Source organism: Haliaeetus leucocephalus, unplaced genomic scaffold (assembly GCF_000737465.1).
Source record: "Haliaeetus leucocephalus isolate CR32 unplaced genomic scaffold, Haliaeetus_leucocephalus-4.0 Scaffold340, whole genome shotgun sequence".
NCBI classification, from domain to species: Eukaryota; Metazoa; Chordata; class Aves; order Accipitriformes; family Accipitridae; genus Haliaeetus; species Haliaeetus leucocephalus.
In genome coordinates, this window is record NW_010972776.1 from 6,272,275 (window position 1) to 6,290,805 (window position 18,531).

Consider the following 18,531-nt stretch of genomic DNA (forward strand, 5'->3'; position numbering starts at 1 on the left):
TCCTAAAATTTTGGCTGAATTTTATATTATTAAGGAAAATAACAACAGGGAGAAGTGCAACACAAGATTAATTCTGCTGTAGTCTATGACTAAATATAAAACCACTCTAAGGTACAGTTAAATTTTACCCTAGGGAGAAAAAGTCGTGTATTTAAACGGGTCTAGAGGTCACACGTTCATTAACTTCTCTCCTCATGGTAGCATTTATATTCTTTCTGTAGTTAAACTGTATTGGAGAGACAGTCTACATACGCACTGTGAAACGCCCCTCTGTAAAAGTCACTTACAATTTTAATAACGGGATATTAAAGAAGAAATCCAGTACTGGATGCCGTCAGATTTCCCGGCGCTGGGCTCTGCTCAGCAGATGGCACTGCAGCTCCAGCGCTCCCGGCCCCTCTGCCGCCGCCCGAGCCGGGGAGGAACCGTACAGCTACTTCATTATACAGTAGTTATTAGGTTGATCGCATAATAATGCCTCCTGAAAGACTCATAGAATAGTTGAGGAAAAAAAGATTCCCTCAGAGAAGGCTTTTCTTAATATCTTTTCTAATTAGGCCTGCTTCATCTGAAGTACAGCAAGAGCTACCAGCAGTAATAAAAAAAATCCAGAGGGTTCTTACACATATCAGATGAAAACATGCTGTGTTGCAAGTAATATTCGTTCAAAGTTACTTCCTTTTCTACGTGCCTACATTCATTCACATCCATAAACCTAATCACATGCATATATTCCTGTAACAGCCTGAAGATAAGGCAGTCTTTTTAAATCCTTTTTTTTTTAAAAAAAAAAAAAAAAACCCCCCCCCCCCCCCCCAAATCAGGAGAACTAATATGAACACTCAAAAATATGTAATATTTCTAAGTATTACCACCACTGTATCACTACTTTGGAAAGCACTGCCAAGTAACACTTGCCCTTCCCTTTTATCCTCAGCTACCAAAAAATGTGAGGACAAGGGAACAGTTTCTTACAGAGTTCCCAGTATTGTCTTATATTAATTCTGTGAAAACAAAACCCAAACCAGTAGTAGATTATTTGAAGTCAGTGTTGTATCTGGTATTCCACATAAAGGAAACTCAGCAACAGCAGCAGCCTAATCAGTTCCTACTGCAGTTAAATCTAATGTTTTAAAGGTGGCTGGAAACAGTCAGGGAGCCTACAGAAGCTGTGTTCTTATTAAACCTGCTGATAAAGATGGGAAAGCAGGCAAGAGCCCAGCAAAAACTAAACCAGCAAACCAATACAGATTCTCTCATCCAAATCCCAAACATTTGCTTATTTTCTCTGTTTACCTTTACTCTCCCACAAAAAAAACCCCAAACCAAATGACCTGTTAAGAGCTACCACCTTCTCCCTCCACATCTTACCCCTCTTCTATCCTCAGACCATCACTACTCCTAGACAGTCGCAGTGACAACACTACTGTAACAACACTTGCACGTTCTATCAACTCAGTTTAGCTAGCCACATAATCATCAAACAAGAAAGAGTCTAGCTACACTATTCTACTGTAAACATTTAAAAGGATAGCATGGCAGAACTTATAAAAATGCTCTGCAGGTTTAAAACAGACCCCCATCCTTACCTGTAAGATTCTAATAAAGGCATTGACACATCAACCTGTCAACTAGTGTATTTTTTTTGATCTTTCTTTTCAACAGGATAATTTACAGGTGGAATATCAAGCTTAACCATCAGTTTCCTCCTTCCAAACTGAATCTTCAGCTGGTACTAGACTTTGCCCACCACTACCAACTCCATTTTAAAATAGCTGACTCAATTAACCACACCTTCCCAGAACATTTACCAGATATATATATCAAGCAGTCTTTATGCAAATCTACTGCATACAGACATTTCCCTACCTCTCAGGTAAACACACACATTTTTGCTGTACCAAGATGAAGTCTTTTTCTACCAACCTAGCTTCATTTTAGTATCAGCCTGCAGAAATGTTATGTTTTGTACAGTTTGAGAAATTAACTTCGTGCTAGTTTTGCAGTAATTGCAAAAATCACTGTAGTAGCAGATATATTATATATGCAACTAAAAAAAAAAAGATTTTAAGTGATAACTTTCAACTGGGTAATTTTAAGCTAGTTTGTCTCATCTCAAAAAACAAAGTGACATGTTTCCACAGCCAAATCTTAATTATTGTATTTTGCAGACCTGTTGATAAAGCCTGCAGGAATTCTAATCAGCTGTGCTTCTGCATTACAGCTTCTGCTGTATATTCCACTGTTCCCAGCACATGCTCTTCTCTTGCAGCTTGCTCAATCAAGGATGAATACAACCACTGGAATCTTGGCTTCAATCCAAGCTACAAAACCTGTAGAACTTATTTATTGTGTTAATCGTCTATTTATTCATCCTCTCTAATTTTCTATCTCCAGCTTCCTATATTCAGAGAGCAAAAGAAAATCTTAATTCCTTAAAAATCAGAAAACTGCTCTTTTGTAAATGTGATTTTAAATAATAAAAAATAGTAAAAATTAATAATAGTAATAAAGTGACAGAAATAAAGTAACAATAAAATAAGAAGAAATAAAAAGCAAAAGGCATTTAAAATAATGGTTTTCGATGTTCAGACTTAACACAAATAGGGAGAATTCTGATGAGATGTTAAACCATTACTTTCATCTGCTTTTTGCAACGAATTATCTTCCAAGGAAAGAGGTTTTATTATACTGAAATTTGTATTTTTAATATCTTTATTTTTATACTAAAGAAGTACTCAATAGTTTAAGTTTGCTGGATGTCATGCATGAAATGAACTTTCTTACTGGTTTTGTGATCTTCTGCAGTAAGAGTTAGTGATGGATGCTGGTTGTGCAGAGTCAAAAATTCAACACTCCTATTTAATTCTCCTTCCCCCATTTGCTTCCAGAATCTAATTCACTTCCACAATGTTCTCAGTGCAAAGACAAGATACTATTTATTTAAGCAATAATAGCCATAAAAAAAAAAAAAAAAAAAAATCACAATGGAAGAATGGAACTGAGGTAATAAAAAACACTTATCAGTGACTTACTCTTTTTAACTTGCTAAATAGGAGGTAACAGTAGTATTACTTTCAACTAAAATGCACTTTGACACTGGTTTTGAAAGCAAATTTAAGTGTATAAGATTGTATTCATTATAAGCTTAAATAAATATTAGCGTTTGGATATGGAAAACAGTTCTCAACACAGCATTGACCAGAATAATCCTGTACATCGGAGGGTCATATTCCCAAGTAGGTATGTTGCAGTACACTGAATAAAGGAAATACATGGAAGCTAAAGATTTCAAGTTGAATGCAAACATTGCTCTACTGCTATTCAGTGCCTTACCATGGGCCAGACCATAACTACGGATTACAGCATACCATATAAACTGGAAAAGGTTTAGAGGTTACAGAATCACCAGATGACAAATCCTTGCCGAGTTTAAATCTCCTGAGCTCAGCAGACCTAATGTGCTATCAATGTTATTACTGTTAAATGAACTCTTATGAAGCCTTGTAAGTCTTGTTTTCATGGAGATGAAATCATATGATCTAAATCACTGTATTTAGAGGATGGGATTAACAGGATAATCTTTCCAACTCTTGGTAACAGAACAGCACACCAGAAAACCAGCCAGAAGTCTTCCTACTTAGCTAACAGTTTTAAGCTTATAGCACAAAAAGAATCCTAAAAGGCATAAAAGATAAACCAGGTTAAGGTTGTCAAAAGGTTCTTCTGGTGGTTTAGTTTTTGGGGGGGTGGGGAGTGGGTGTTTATGTTTGGTTGGGTTTTTTTTGAAAGTAGAGTTTCATCTGTAATACCACTCCCTGAGATATTCCACTAAAAAACCAAAATGTAAAGACTTTACCTGTTAATCAGGAATTAATATAACAGAATTCTTCATGCAGACCTGGTTGTGTTTCTGCTTGTTTTTTAGCTACTTTTTGTTTTTCAAAAAGAGAAATAGGAGGGAAAAAAAGATACTTCAACAAAAGTATGATTTGGAAATTTTCCTTCAATATACAGCAGCAGTTGAAACTGTGATCAAAGATCTCCAAATAACAGTTGTACAAAGCCTGACACAATTCCTGTTGAAGCTACATGGATTTATGCTTCACCCTAGACAGCATATATACCCGTAACTTACCCCTAAGGAAACTCTGGATATCCAAAACATGGGTGTCTTGGAATTTCTGAAATAAACTGACCAGAATGTTGGAGGACAAAGAAGTACATTCACAAGACACAGTATGTATTCTTTAACACTGAACATGACTAAACCCATATAATACAGACTCATGTTCCGAGCATTTCATCACACAAGTATGCATAACAGAAGTACTTTAAAGGCAGATGACTGATCTTCTGATCGTATTTTGCCTTGGAATTAGGCCCTTCGCTCTCCAGACATGCCCTAATGTAACAGTAATTTACTTAGCAAAGCTTTCAAGAGCCTAATGATTTAACCAACTGGAAACACACCAAGCTGACAAAAACCCAGCAACTCATTTTGAGAAACTCGCTGAGTTTTTGAGATATTTGCACTATGCACTCACAATTTAAGGTATCTCTAACTACTGTGATACAGGCTGAGATCTATCCTACTCTATCCTGTATTAGCTGCTGGGCTTTAAAGTCTCATATTTTCTGTAACACTAGAGGAAGAAAAGCCATTAAAGGCAGGTAATGTGAATAGGGGAATCATGTTAGGCAAGGAGCTGAAAGACTCTGTATCAAGCAAAATACTGTTTATAACCTTACAGCTTACCTTAGAATCACAACCTCTACAGAGATGCTGAGTACATCACCTGCTGTCACAAGGAACAACAGCATGACTACTCCAAATTATTAATATGGTCAAATTGCTAATTACCAAAAAGCATTAGAAAAATTACAGCCTTCAAGAACATAAAAAGTGGCTTTCCACAAAACGCAGAAAAAAATGTCACTATACTAAATTATTCATCTCTCCTGCTATGCTACTTGTACACATAGTAGCAATGATTTATAGTCCAGCTGTGTGACAGACAACTATATCTTTATGTAAACTCCCTAGGATACCTTTTTCATAAAAGTGAAGAGTAATTTAGCTGCATGAGTTCCATTAACATTAATGGGTGTCACACGGCTAAATCCCCATGTCCCACTCCAAAATTTTATATCTCTGTTTGTGTAATTAGAAATAATTTTCTCTGAATTGACTTCCTTTCTAAGTGATCATGTGAAGAGACAGCAGAAAAATATTGCAGTGGCAATCCACCGCGACATCAGTGACACAGCTCTTACAGAACGCCCAAGAATTAATTTCCCATGATTCTAACCATTTCTATCATACTTTCGTAAGTTCTTAGTTTCTTTCTCCAAGATATTTTGATTGCTGAAAATAGATTTCATGTTCTTTTTCTTTCACAAAAGGTACAAAATAAAAATTATCTTCAGCTTTCCCCTCTTAACAATTCAGTCACGGAAACCAGGTATTTAAGTCGTGCTTCTATTTCTTTGGGTCTCCTACATCACTTCGCCCATCCTATGCAACGAGCAAACAGCTCGTAAGCACACCCCTTTCCGATGCTTACGTAATTGGTTGTTTTAATCTCTCAGAGCAACTGCTGCTGCAGCCAGCTTTTCTGCACCAGGCCAGAAAGTTTATTCCACGTCTGCTTCTCCGAGTCACGTTCAACAATTCAGTTCCCCACTATTTCTACCATGACACACAACCTAATGAAATAATGTTCTTGGGCATACACTCACATGTGCGTGTAAAATGGAGAATGACAAAAAATTATGACTTATCCACATAGAGAAAGTCTGTATAGGCCAAAAAATACCTTTTCAGAGAAGACTCAACCTGCCAGAAAGAGATGGAGGACTTGGGCTATGCGAGCTATCTGCACGCTCTCTGGAGAAGCAACTGTCTCCAGACAAAGGAGCATCAGTATTGGTTAGGGGACTTACTCAGAGCTTTTGCAGTTAGACATGGAGAAGAGAGTAAGTGTAAATAATGAGTAGGAAGGACAAGGCAAAAATTAAACGATCTCAGGGCGGGGGGGCGGGGTGGTGGTAATTATGAGTGCCTTTTGATAAGTGTCATGTCCCACGTGACCCCCCACATTATTTGAGCCATTGTAATCATGGCTTCAATAAAGGAGAGATGGGGCAAAAGACAGTTAAGGCAAAAGGTAAACACCACAAGCAGAATAAAAAGGAAATAGGGAAAATGCATACGTTAACAGACACATAGAAAAAAAATGCAACAAACGGGTAAAGCAACAGCAGCATGATGAAAAAGCATTTTAAAATGTCTGAAATGCTTGTTTAGGGAAAATACTCACTAAAAGTTAGGACTTTGGGCTCACTCTACCTATTCATAAAAGTGTGTAATACATGCCTCACCTGCTGTTGTGAGCTGTAACTGATAAAAGTTTTGTATTAACTGCAGATTGAACTGGAAACTTCAAATGGAAGGTTGTCTTAACTGTTCAAGTGTCTCTTAAAAGCTTACACATAACTAGAAACTTTGCCCCACTTCTGATGATGGCTGTATTGCATGCCAATACTATCCACTACTGTAAGGGGCCAATTGTTTGGTTCGTGCTCTCAGGCCTATTGTAATCAAGAGCCATTTCCATCCAATAACTGCTTCTTCATGGATACAAATTGAGCCATTTATTTCAGTTAGCATCTTTATGAACATGAAGCAAAATCCCACATTACTCTGATTGTTGCCATTTTCATGTGCAAGCTGAACTGCAGTTACCTATACATTTTTTTCGTCGTCTTTTGATAATAGCTCATCTTAGTGCTACACTTTGAACAAAAAATCCTCGATCTCTCTAGTTTCTTCTCTCAACATTTATTTCTAAAGTGCATTCCAACTTTGACAATATTTTGAATGGGTGTGCAAAATAGCAAGCTATTAACACTTTTTTTAGTGACACTAGATTCCTAGTGCCCCTTGTAAGGCTGCTGTTTTCCTTTAAAAAGCCACATTAATGAAACCACAGCCTCCCATGTGAGTTCCCTGAGCAATTACATACATGAAGTTTTAAATAGCTTTATTTAGCTTTTACTCTCCTGAAGTTATGACCAGTATTATGCAAATATACTCTAGAAACACTTCAAGGCCAGAATTCTGTGCCTGTGCAACATAACAACAGCCAGTACAAAAGATTCCCACCACCTTTATAAACTCAAAGTCGCTATACTTCAACAATGAGACACAATTTTAATGGACAGAGTTAGTTCTAAAGATACACAGACTAAAAAAACCTATCAACAGGTTACTAAAAATGTTTTACCATTATAAGCCACAGCTGTGACATTACTCTCTGCTAAAAAACTCAGTCTGGTAAGCATCTCTGAAAAAAGCTAAGTAAAAGTGTAAACAAATTTATGCCCCAGCCATGACTAAAGCATCTGCAAAAATACTTGATTGCTCAGAACACTATGCTACTCAGATTTCCTTTTTTGTTTTGGTTTTTATTCTTTAGCTGTTATCTACGTTTGTTTTTTTTTTTCTTTTTAAAAAATGCGATACCAATGGCTGAGAGAACATCAATTTGTTCAGTCAAAACCCACCTACTGTGCATGGTGAGTATTCTTCCATTTGGCAGATACATGCCTTACATTAAACACAAACACAATGCCACTGCTTACTGAATGGCTGAAACCTGACATTCATGGTTACTTACACTGCAGCTCAAAAGAACAGCAGCATTATACTGTATTGGTAAAATGCAGAAACATGTTATCCATCCTGCTACCTGTTGATATTTGATGACTACACCATAAATGACCAAAATGGCAATGCAATGCAGTTTTAATTAAAAATGGAGGCATGTAGATACAAGTAACTAATCCTCATGAAACCCTCCAACATGAATTGGAGAAGATCCCCTATATAACTTTTTTCCAGGTAAATCAAGAAGAGAATGATTAATGTTCTGCCACTATAAAGATAATCAGCTCAATTTAAGCAGGTACAGCAAGATTCACAAATCATATTTAAGACATAATGAAAAGGTGACAAAATACAGGAAAGGTTCAGAAACAAAAAAAAAGCAGGAGGAGACTTCAGATGTGCTGACAGTGACTCATCTACTCTGGGCACACAAGTTCAACAGAATAGAATAATTCTGTTGGAAGGGACCTTCTGATGATCATCTAGTCCAACTGCCTGACCACATCAGGGCTGACCTGTTCAGAACAATATTCATACTACTATTACTAACAGGGGAAGGAAAGGACAGAGTACAAAGATAATATTTACACCCAGGCAGATATTTATCAATATACTTGTCAATTGAGAAATAATTATCTATAGAAAGAACTGGTTATTAACAACATCCATGAAAAACAGCTGAAGTCGACTGCCTCATCTCACTTTTCCTGAAACATTTTTGCCCAGTGAAGCCATACAGAAGTAACAGATAAACTTAACAGAGGTTAAATTTGATTCATCCCATATGCAGCGTGACTGAAGGAGACACACCAAGGTTTAATTATCATTTTGGTGCCTACTAGACTGTCAACATTTTCATTTCCACAAGAATGGAAGTATAGATACTTTCCTTAAGGCTAGTTTTATTTAACAGACAGAAAAAACTCAAACACTATCCAAGACACAAAACTAATTACCTGTGAAAACAACATTACGTCCACAATAATGCATCATCTTTTTAGGTATTGGTGCTTTTATTTGTGAATGGATCTTGGATTTCCTTTTCCTCCTTAGTTTAGTACATCTTTATTTCCAGCTTTTACCCTTCCTTGCAGCCTTCCCCTCCTTTCCCTGTCAGCTTCCATTGTTTTTATTGTTAAATTGATCTTATTCCCAAAACCATTCATCCTCTTCTCTTGTAATTTTGTATTCCTAAATCCATATTATTGCTTCAGACTTTTTTTTTTTTAATCCTTTGCAGTTTTTACCTTTCCTATATTTAATCCCTTTTATCTCTGTATCTGTCAACCTTTCAAAGATCTGCACTAGAGGTAGGCTTCTCTTATATCTTTATCCTTCAGGTTTCTCAGGAATTCATTACGTAGGAAACTTGCAAATAGAGAAGTTTTACTGCTCTCTAAACAGTATCATTATATTCTCACTCAAAATTATCTTTATTAAAATTGCCTGAGAAGGTCATAATTCTAGATGAACAAGTCATTAGTTTGCATTTGTAGAGAGTTTAGCCCTGGCTGATAGTAAAATAAAACTAGCTAGAAACAGACATAAAGTAAGCTTTGTATCCAGGACTACTAATATACCTAATTCCCAAACGTCAAAACTTTCATCACCCTCCATCCTTAGCGGGAATGCCAATTGTGACAGATTTCATTACGTTTATTTGTAAACTGTGCAAAATCATGGAAATATTTTCAGTAGATGTTCAATGAGCATATTTTTCTTGCTGATTAGGGAAAAAAAAAGGTTGAAGCTAGATTTACTGATGAAAGTCTACACAAATCATGGATTACATATACACTAGCTCGCTCACATAGTTTGCATCTTCACATCACACAATAGTACCATTTGGGAAACCAATACATAAACATGTTAGTTCAAAGCAAGTTCATGCAAGTAGTTGTGAGTATGTTGTAAAGTTAACCATCTGAGAACAGTCATCAAGCTCAAACAAGACCACTCAAGCATGGCACTGCTCATTTACAGCTAGATTCCTATGAAGTAAGAGTTCAGCTCTGTAATGAGAGAGGACTCATAGCAGTGTTTACAGTCAGGGTCAACCCACACCTCAAACTGAGTTTCAAAACTCGTGCTAACTTTAAGAGCTTCAGGATTTACTGGTGGATGTCAAATTCTGTCAAATAGCTCTTGCAACATAAAAGAAAATTTTTCTTATTAAATAAAAGTTATCCCTTACCATATTTGTGTCCTGGAGTTGCACAGTAAATTAGGTTCTACAACTCTGTATCACCAGCTGTAAAAATATTACCTGCATTATCATACTCTCCATTCATCAGGGTTAAATAACTTGTCTTTGACAAACAAGGAAAATAGGACTCATTTTTCATCACCATTAGGTGAAATATGAGCAAATAGACTGTCTAAGCAGGTAAATCTCATGATTGTTTCTCAACACTGTTTGCAGTGAGGTTAAAAAATACTCCAATTTTGGCACTGCAGAAGTAGAGGGAATGTGCCAATCTTAAGGAAATCTACTGTGCACTGCTGCTGCCTGTAAAACTCAGCAGTAGTTTGTTCTAAATCTGTTGCTTCAAGATGATGTGGTATGATTATAACAGGAAAATGTCTCAAGATTGCATATCGCATACTGCCCCTCTGGGGGTAGTAATATCTCTTGTTATTCTCTGTAGACTTACAGTTCGATGCCTCCCTTAAAACAAATGATTTAAACAAACAAACAAAAAAGTAGTGATTCTACCTGCAAGCAGGTTTTACCATTATATATTACACATTTAATTGTTGTAATTAAGCACTTTACCTTTTTCCGCAACATCTTCTATCTCACTCCCCCACACCAGCACCACCCACTTCAGTAAGTTTCTCACTACTGAACTCCACTGGGAATAAGAAACCTTGCTTTTTTTTAAAGTTCTCATTACCTTATTTGCTAGATATTAAATCAAACTTTAATGCAGTGTATGAAAATCTTTCCTTGATTTTACTTGAGTATGACTGGAATCTAAGGTTTACATGATATGAGTTGATTCAGTAATGCCAATGTTTTAAATAAGCATGAAGCTGATAGAAAATTTCAGGGTGACAATCCAACTGACAGTTGTAGGACAACGACAGTGCAATACCTCTGCCTTCTTCCAGTGTACCTGAATCCTGAAAGCAAACTAAATGCGTCAGTTCCCTATTCTATTCCACTCTGCAAAGTTAATTGCATGATTTCTCTGCTGAGACTGCAAATTCTGGAAAGGTTTCTAACATTCAAAATGTAAGATACTCATCTCTGAACTCTTGCATTCTGTTTCTGCCCTCTTTTCCCACAGCTGCTGATGCACTCCCCAGTAGTCTCTGACCTACTAGCATACAGACTATTCTTGCACTACGGATTAAGGTGGGGATCCATCCCTCCCCGAACTTGCCAACACTCAGTAAAATCCTTCCGAGTCTTAATTCCCTCATGCTAGGTGATGCACATGCTAGCACCAGGCCTGGCAGCACAACACACCAACAGCACTTGCGCAGCAGACCACAGCGGGGACTTCCCTGGGTATCCCCAAGCTCGCTTAGACAGGTATGGGGCCGCAACCAAGAAGCTGGCACACTAGTCCTATTCATGCTGGGAGCAAAGCCCCAAGGGGCAAGCCTGAAGAGGTGGTGGGAATAAAGATGTCCATCAAACCAAGCAAGCTTCTAGGAAAAAGGGGTAACAGCAGCAGAAAACAGTATGGGAACCATCATGACTTTAACTAGGCATGCTGCTGAAACATATTTTAATACCAGTAATACAATTCTGTTGTAGCCTGACACAGCAGCAACAGAAAATCTTTGCTTTTGCTCTAACACTATGGAATGATGGACAAAGTTTATTTAGATATGGTTATATAATGTAGGTGTTGACGAACTCAACTGTAGCAATGGCTGGCATAGCCTGGGGGGACAATTATTCTCAGATCAAGATTTTTCATAACAGTCTCCTGAGTGCTCTATTTTTCAAAGAAGAAAAGGTACATTTCCTCAGAAAATTTCATGACCGGTATCATCAACTATATCAGCCTAGATAAAGGCAGAAAAAAAATCACAACATTTAGACATGAAAATATGCAGAAACAGAGTATTTCAGGAAAATAAACTAATCGAACTGATGTGCTATTCCATTTAAATGGGAACTCTTCCTTCCAGTCATAATTCGGGTGATTGCTGTATATATGTCTGTGTCATAGTATGAACTCCCTCCTCATTATAAACCTGGTCTTTCCTGTAGGCCTGCCTTCTACTGAGTCAGTCTACAATTCTTATGAATTTATTTCCATTAGAAGAACTATACAGGGCATTAAGTGAGAGTTTCAGGAGGGAAGAAGTCACTTGGTAAAAACCCCCATCAAGATAAATTCACTCACACACAAAAAGAAGGCAGCTCATCAGTGAGTGACCTGAAGCAAGGATGAGAAAGATATGAAAGGGTAACTCTGGAATTTGATTTCTATGCTATTTTTAACAATTCAAGAAAGGGAGATACTTGCACTGTATCTTTCTCTCTTTCTCACTGGCTTGTGCAATACAGCAACCGCCCAACATTCACATACTCAGTTGCCAATCGTATAGATAGGTATTTTCAAGAGAGACTGAGATTGGAAGTTGAAAGATACTCCTTTCTCTCTCTTGAGCAAAACCAGAATATTATAGAAAGTATTCAACTGCCTGAGCTTAGTTTACTTGAAATTACTGAATTAACATGGCATTATCTTACAATCTCCTTTATTTACCCATCACACACAGAATTTGTCATTCTATCACTAAGGAAAACCTTGAACATTCTAAATTAATTAATCTGAGTTAGTTAAAAGAGAGAATCCCAGAAAATTTAACAGCTGTCATAGCTTTCCAGATTGAGGTGAAGCACTTCAAGCCAATATTATTAGTAACAAATTAGAAAGTATGTAAGAAAGATTCATAAGCAGAGTTAAAAGTTAAAAAGATCCTTCTTTGCTAGAGAAGAAGAGTAGACCTTGGTGAAAGTGCTGACAGAAATGTCATAGAAACTGCACTAATGACAACTGCTCTACTAGCTCACTAGTCAGTATGCAGAAAAAAAGTGACAGCAATGAACACCAGGTTATACTACTCTCTGCCAAAAAACTAACCAGATGTAAATGGACTATATTTTTAGCAGAGATGCTTGCATAAAACACACTTCAATCCGACACCTAAAAACTTCTGCTTTTCCAGTCCTCACTTCTAAGGCATTTATCTTAAAAACTCCCCATGCAGGAAGTGAGGATCAACAGTCAGTTTCAACTGCTCACACAACACAAGGCAGACAGAAAGCTGCAAAAAAGGAACAACTTCAGGAGTCCTTGGGTGGCATAAAACAATGCTCTCCTGTGCCCCTAATTTCCATGATAGCAAATAGTTCAGGGAATACAGCTGGGATTCCTTTGATTCTCAATTGCAAACACAGGGAGGAGAAAAAAAAAAAAAAAATTAAAAATACGCAATTTAGAAGAGGTGATGGCAGCTCTATGCAGCTCTGATATGCACTGACAGCTCCAAGCCAGCCTCAAATATAGCAAGTTCTGTGATCACAAGTCTTACTGCAAACCAAACCTACAAGCAAAATATTCTGCCAACCCTTAATTTGCATCTCATGAATTTTGCAACAATTAGGAACTAGAGGGGAAGTTATCAACAGGAAGAGTGATCTCAGAGACAGCAGTCTTTTTTTTTTTCTCATTTCTATATAAAGTATCCTATGAGATCTAGGAGATGTGAATGAACCACTCAAACTAGTAAGGAAGAATTTTCTCACCTTAAGTCACAAGTTTGAACCCAAACTACGTCTGGGTTTTCTTTTTCTGTTTTGTTTTGCTTTTTTGTTGGGTTTGTTTGTTTGTTTCTGGGTTGTTGTTTGTTTTTTTGTTGTTTTGTTTGTTTGTTTTTTTTAAATTGAAGAGGTCTTCATTATTGGTTTATAACTGTGGATGATTTTGCCCAGTCAAATATTTTTTCTCATAACAGCCCTTGTTACAATTACTGCTATTTGTTGTCTCAGAAAACACAAAAGACTAAAAACACTGGACATCAAATAATCCTACGGGGAGAAGTTCTGCTGCACCAGAGGAATGAGACAGAAGCAGCCTTTGACACCACTTGTTGTTTGTCAGTTCTTGCAGCAAAGAATCAGTGTCTTCGGTGTTATTACAGCAGCCTCTAGGAAGTAAAGTCAATTATTAATTACATCAGTGAATGAACAATTTAAAATCAGTGAATTAAAGTTTCATGAAATATGTCCTGGATTACCAGCTTTAAGTCATAAAAATTAACTGTGTAATTATTCAGTAGATACAAATGATCAAGACAAATCCACTAACTGACCAATTTCATTGTCATCTCACTTCAAAGAAAATGTTTGTAAAAGAAAAGATGATAAACCAGGAGCATATTTAACAATATCCCATTTCTACTCCAGCTGCTCCAATTATTTTTGTCTTTAGCATCTGCTAATACTGCTGTTCTAAGAATTTCAAAACTAACAGTATACCCTGACTAGGTACCTATATTAATTACTAAATGAACAAATTCTTTCCAGTGTATTCAGAGATTTGCTAATTAAAATGACTGATGATCAATACCAAAGTAATTTATAGTTCTTGTCAACATATTTATCTTGTTCCTTAATGTATTATGCACATTATGAGATACTAAAATGCATCAATACCAAACTTCGAGAAGATAATTGATTAAGCCTGTGTATTATTCACTGTATTTGGAAAGAAAGCAAAGACCCTGTACATCATTCAAGAGAACAGGGCCATCTAAGCATCTCAAGACGGAATTAACATCATAAACTAACCTGGAATCAGGGAAATAAACACGACACAAGCCAGCAATTAAGCAATGTGTCCAGATAGCACAAAGCTGGTGGCACAGTGGTGCCAAGAATATTTAGGCATTTATTTACAATATCAACACTATCTGCAGTAAGAATCATTAACAAATTACTAACAGTACTATCCTGTATCTAATGATATCGTAATTCAGAACGATGACTTATACCTTGGGACTTTGGTAGTTAAGCAGCATCAATCACTAGGAGCCAATGAATACAGTAAGTCTGTGCACAGACTTACTTCTTATGCCTGTCTTGCTCCCATTTAAGCTCTTTGTCCTAATGCAATAAATCCTAGTACAGGCAGTCCTGATTGTCCACTCAACTACTAGTTGAGAGTTATCCTAAGCAGTTAATTCCAGAAGATCTACAAGAACATACATTGGCAAGAAGTGTGAACTAAACATAAAACATAATCTTTTGATTTTTTAAAAAAGGTTCTTGGCCCAAGTGTCCCAAAACCTTAGGATGGATCTGGGAAACCCAAATGTAGGAGAATGATTAGCAGCAATGGGACCATCAACAAGACAACAGAATGGAAGGAATTCAGCAAGATGAAGACAAAAGCCTATTACAGCACATGCTAAAAGCTTAGACCTACGACACTATGCCCTTTATATGCACATGAAGTCTGAACCAGCATTCCCAGCATCTTCGAGGAGTGTTCAGCAAGGTTCAAGAAAGGGTTTTAAGATTTGAGAGATCATATTTTATTATAAAGACTATTATATTACTTCTTGGGAATAGCATGAAGGATTCAAAAAAATTGAATATACAAACAAATGTCAATGAAGTTAAGCCACTATTTAACATTCAAGATGATAATTAGAAGCTACTTTGAAGGGAGGAATTTATCTGACTGTTGTGGTTTCACTTTTTGGTTTGTAATATTTTATTGACATAAAATCAGTTCTCAGGACATTGGATATCTCAAATCTCAAGAAGTTCAGTATGACTGAAAATAAATATAAAAATTACTATGTAGGATTCATACACGTATTAAAGCTAATAGACCCATACTAGAACTAGCACCATGTCTCATGAAATTAATGCGTGGAAAACTCAAAACCAACTAGTAATTTTCTTACATTAAAAGCCACTGCCACAAGCATTACTAATAACAGGACTTTAAAAATGATTAAATATTTATAGCTGCAAAGAACATCCAGAATCATCACAGTGGCAATTACAAACTTAGAAGGGACACTAACCTTTGTGCATCTCAGTTTAAGGAAATTTTAGTATTAAAGATGATGTATATGAGACATACAAATGTTTTACACAGGCATAGCAAGGTTCTTGGACCTCACCATAAGAAACCAGTTTTGTGCCACTTCATTATCAGAGTCACTATGAAAATCCCTCTATCTCAAGAGCATGTACACAGGATGACTGCATCACCAAATGTGATACATCAGGATGAAAAATGTTCTACCACTATCACATAACTACTCTTACCACCGATTTTACTTTATACATCCTGAATTTTGACAGGGTTGTTTTCCCCTCCTTTTTACTCAGGCAATTCATTAGTAAGAACTAGACTTTAAGAATCTCAGTAATAATATTGAAGGTTACCACCGTTTTGGATTTTAGAACTGTGTAATTGTTCATAAACTTGAACTAGATAAAAATCTCAAGTTTATACCTCAATGATAAAGTCTGCTAGGTAAACAACCGATACCAAATTGGAGATTACGATTACCTATGCATGAACAGCTTTTTAGCAGAAAGGCAAATTCTCTTGAGAAAAACTGAAATTCTATTTAAGGTAGTAATGGTCCATAGCTACTATCAATAACAATCTTGAATGTCTGACTGGCCTGAATACCACACTCATCAACTATCACTGGCAATTTATTGCTGATCCTAACATGTTTGGTGATTTCACAAAGTAATAGAACAGTTGATTTATCAACTACAACCTGAAAAAAAAATACTACAGTCTTTTAGGTTATAAAGAATACACTGAATCTGTAGTGCTCTCAAATATATTTGGTAGATACATATGCACAAACTCTTCCTTACTGAGAAAAAAGAAAACAGTATTTTGTTTAAGAGAGTGTTATAGCAGCAGAGAGGAATGTGGAGAGGAAAAGTGTTCTCTAGATTCTTTATTAACCTGTTGAACAGAAAGGAAAATAAATTTAACAACAATCTGGGAAAAGGGAATGAAAAGACACAGGGAAGGATGCAGAAACAGCAACTTAAAACCAAATCAATTCTCTGCATCTACCAGAAGATAATTGTGATATTCTGAAAACTCATAAGAACTCACTTGCCATGAATTTACTGTTTTTAGAATTATGCTATCTGCATCTGCCTGGAAGAAAAGCACCTAGACTAAGTTTTCATTGTTAAAACACAGAGCTCCTAGAAGTTCAATGTTACACATTCACTAAAACGCAGAGATAGTATTACCCATTTTGAAAGAATGCTACAGGAGCCCATTTCTCATTTAAATTAAGTCTGTGACATACTACTAGGTGTTGGGATGTGGGGGTTTTTTTCCTTAATGAACCCTGTGAGAACAGCATACTAGCTTATGTTTCTCAGTAAACTCTTTCCTCTGAAGGGTATGTCTAAAACAGTAGCTTTTTCAAGCAAATTATTTAATTTTTTTCTGTTTTGTCATTCTAGATTTTCACTATCTAAATAATTCTTTTAAAAATTAAGCTAAGTTTGTATCACTAATTAAATACTAAACAATTCCTTCAATACATGAAAGTTTCTCAAAATACTGGTCCAGTCCAAGGACATCCACGAATACATATGGTTCATCTGCAACAATTTAATACTTGCTACTTCACAGGAGACAATTCAATATAACAAAGCTTTTAGTTTGACTGCTAATATGGGACTCCATATTCATGTTGGTCTTCATATTTATGTCTTCAAACACATAAAAAACCCCAGCTCATAATGAATGAAAATAAATTGCTGAAGAAACACAGTAAAGCACATGTTAACAGTTGAATGAGTGCATTTTGTGTGTATAAATGAAAAATTGTCTTTCCCCCCCTCCTTTTGGGGTATGGGTTGCTTCGCTCCTACAGTCCCACTCTAGAAATTGCACAGGTCAGTTGGTCAGTTTATGTTCTCAGAATCACTGCATACTGCGCTGCCATCTTCAACAATGTACATGGAAATAAAAAGAAGGAAGACTCATTCTGTTAAGTTCTAACAAGAGCTGTCAAGTCTTCCTGGGGGAAATTCTATGTTTTTGTGGTCTAAGTATCTGCTTTCAAGTAGCATCAGAGCAGAACCTGAAACTAATTGTACTGATCAAGCCCAAGACATCTCCAAAGACAAAAGTAAACATTCCCTCTTAATAGTGAAAGGCAAGAAGAGCCTCTGCTTACACCAAACATTTTGTTTCAAAGAAACACTTCAAAGACTACAAATTTACTAACTGCAACATAGACTAAGTCATTTTCAAAGGTCTGAGTTCTGTGCAACAGACACGGCCACAAACTTGTTCTAGATCTGATACCAAGGGAGCAAATGTGATAGAACAATACAAACCACTCCCCGTTATATAACTGGGACTGGAAAACAGGCAAGGAAGTATCATCCACACAGATACTGCAATAACGGGAAAGCATACACTAAAATACATTTTCAATGTCTTTAAATGTCTCCAGGCATTATCTTCAACTTGGAGAGTTTACTACTTTTGCCTCAATTCATTAAATAAATGCTACATTGTACATAACTAGTTCATATTTACAATTTGTAAATAACATGCTGTGCTCCTATTTCACTTTTACTCTTCCATTCGTTTTTGTCTGTTTTCCTACACAGCACTGACAGGAAAAAACTTCTGCATTTTGTTCATGTACAATAGTTCTGATGCTTCAGAAAAACACTGCACAGTACTTTCAATTACACAGTCTATAAAACCTCCTGCTTGCTTCAAACGTATAAGGCTGGCCTTGGGAGCTCCAAAAACTAACAATAAGTGACAATTGGTAGCAGTTTAGCAACCCTCTGAGGGAAGAAC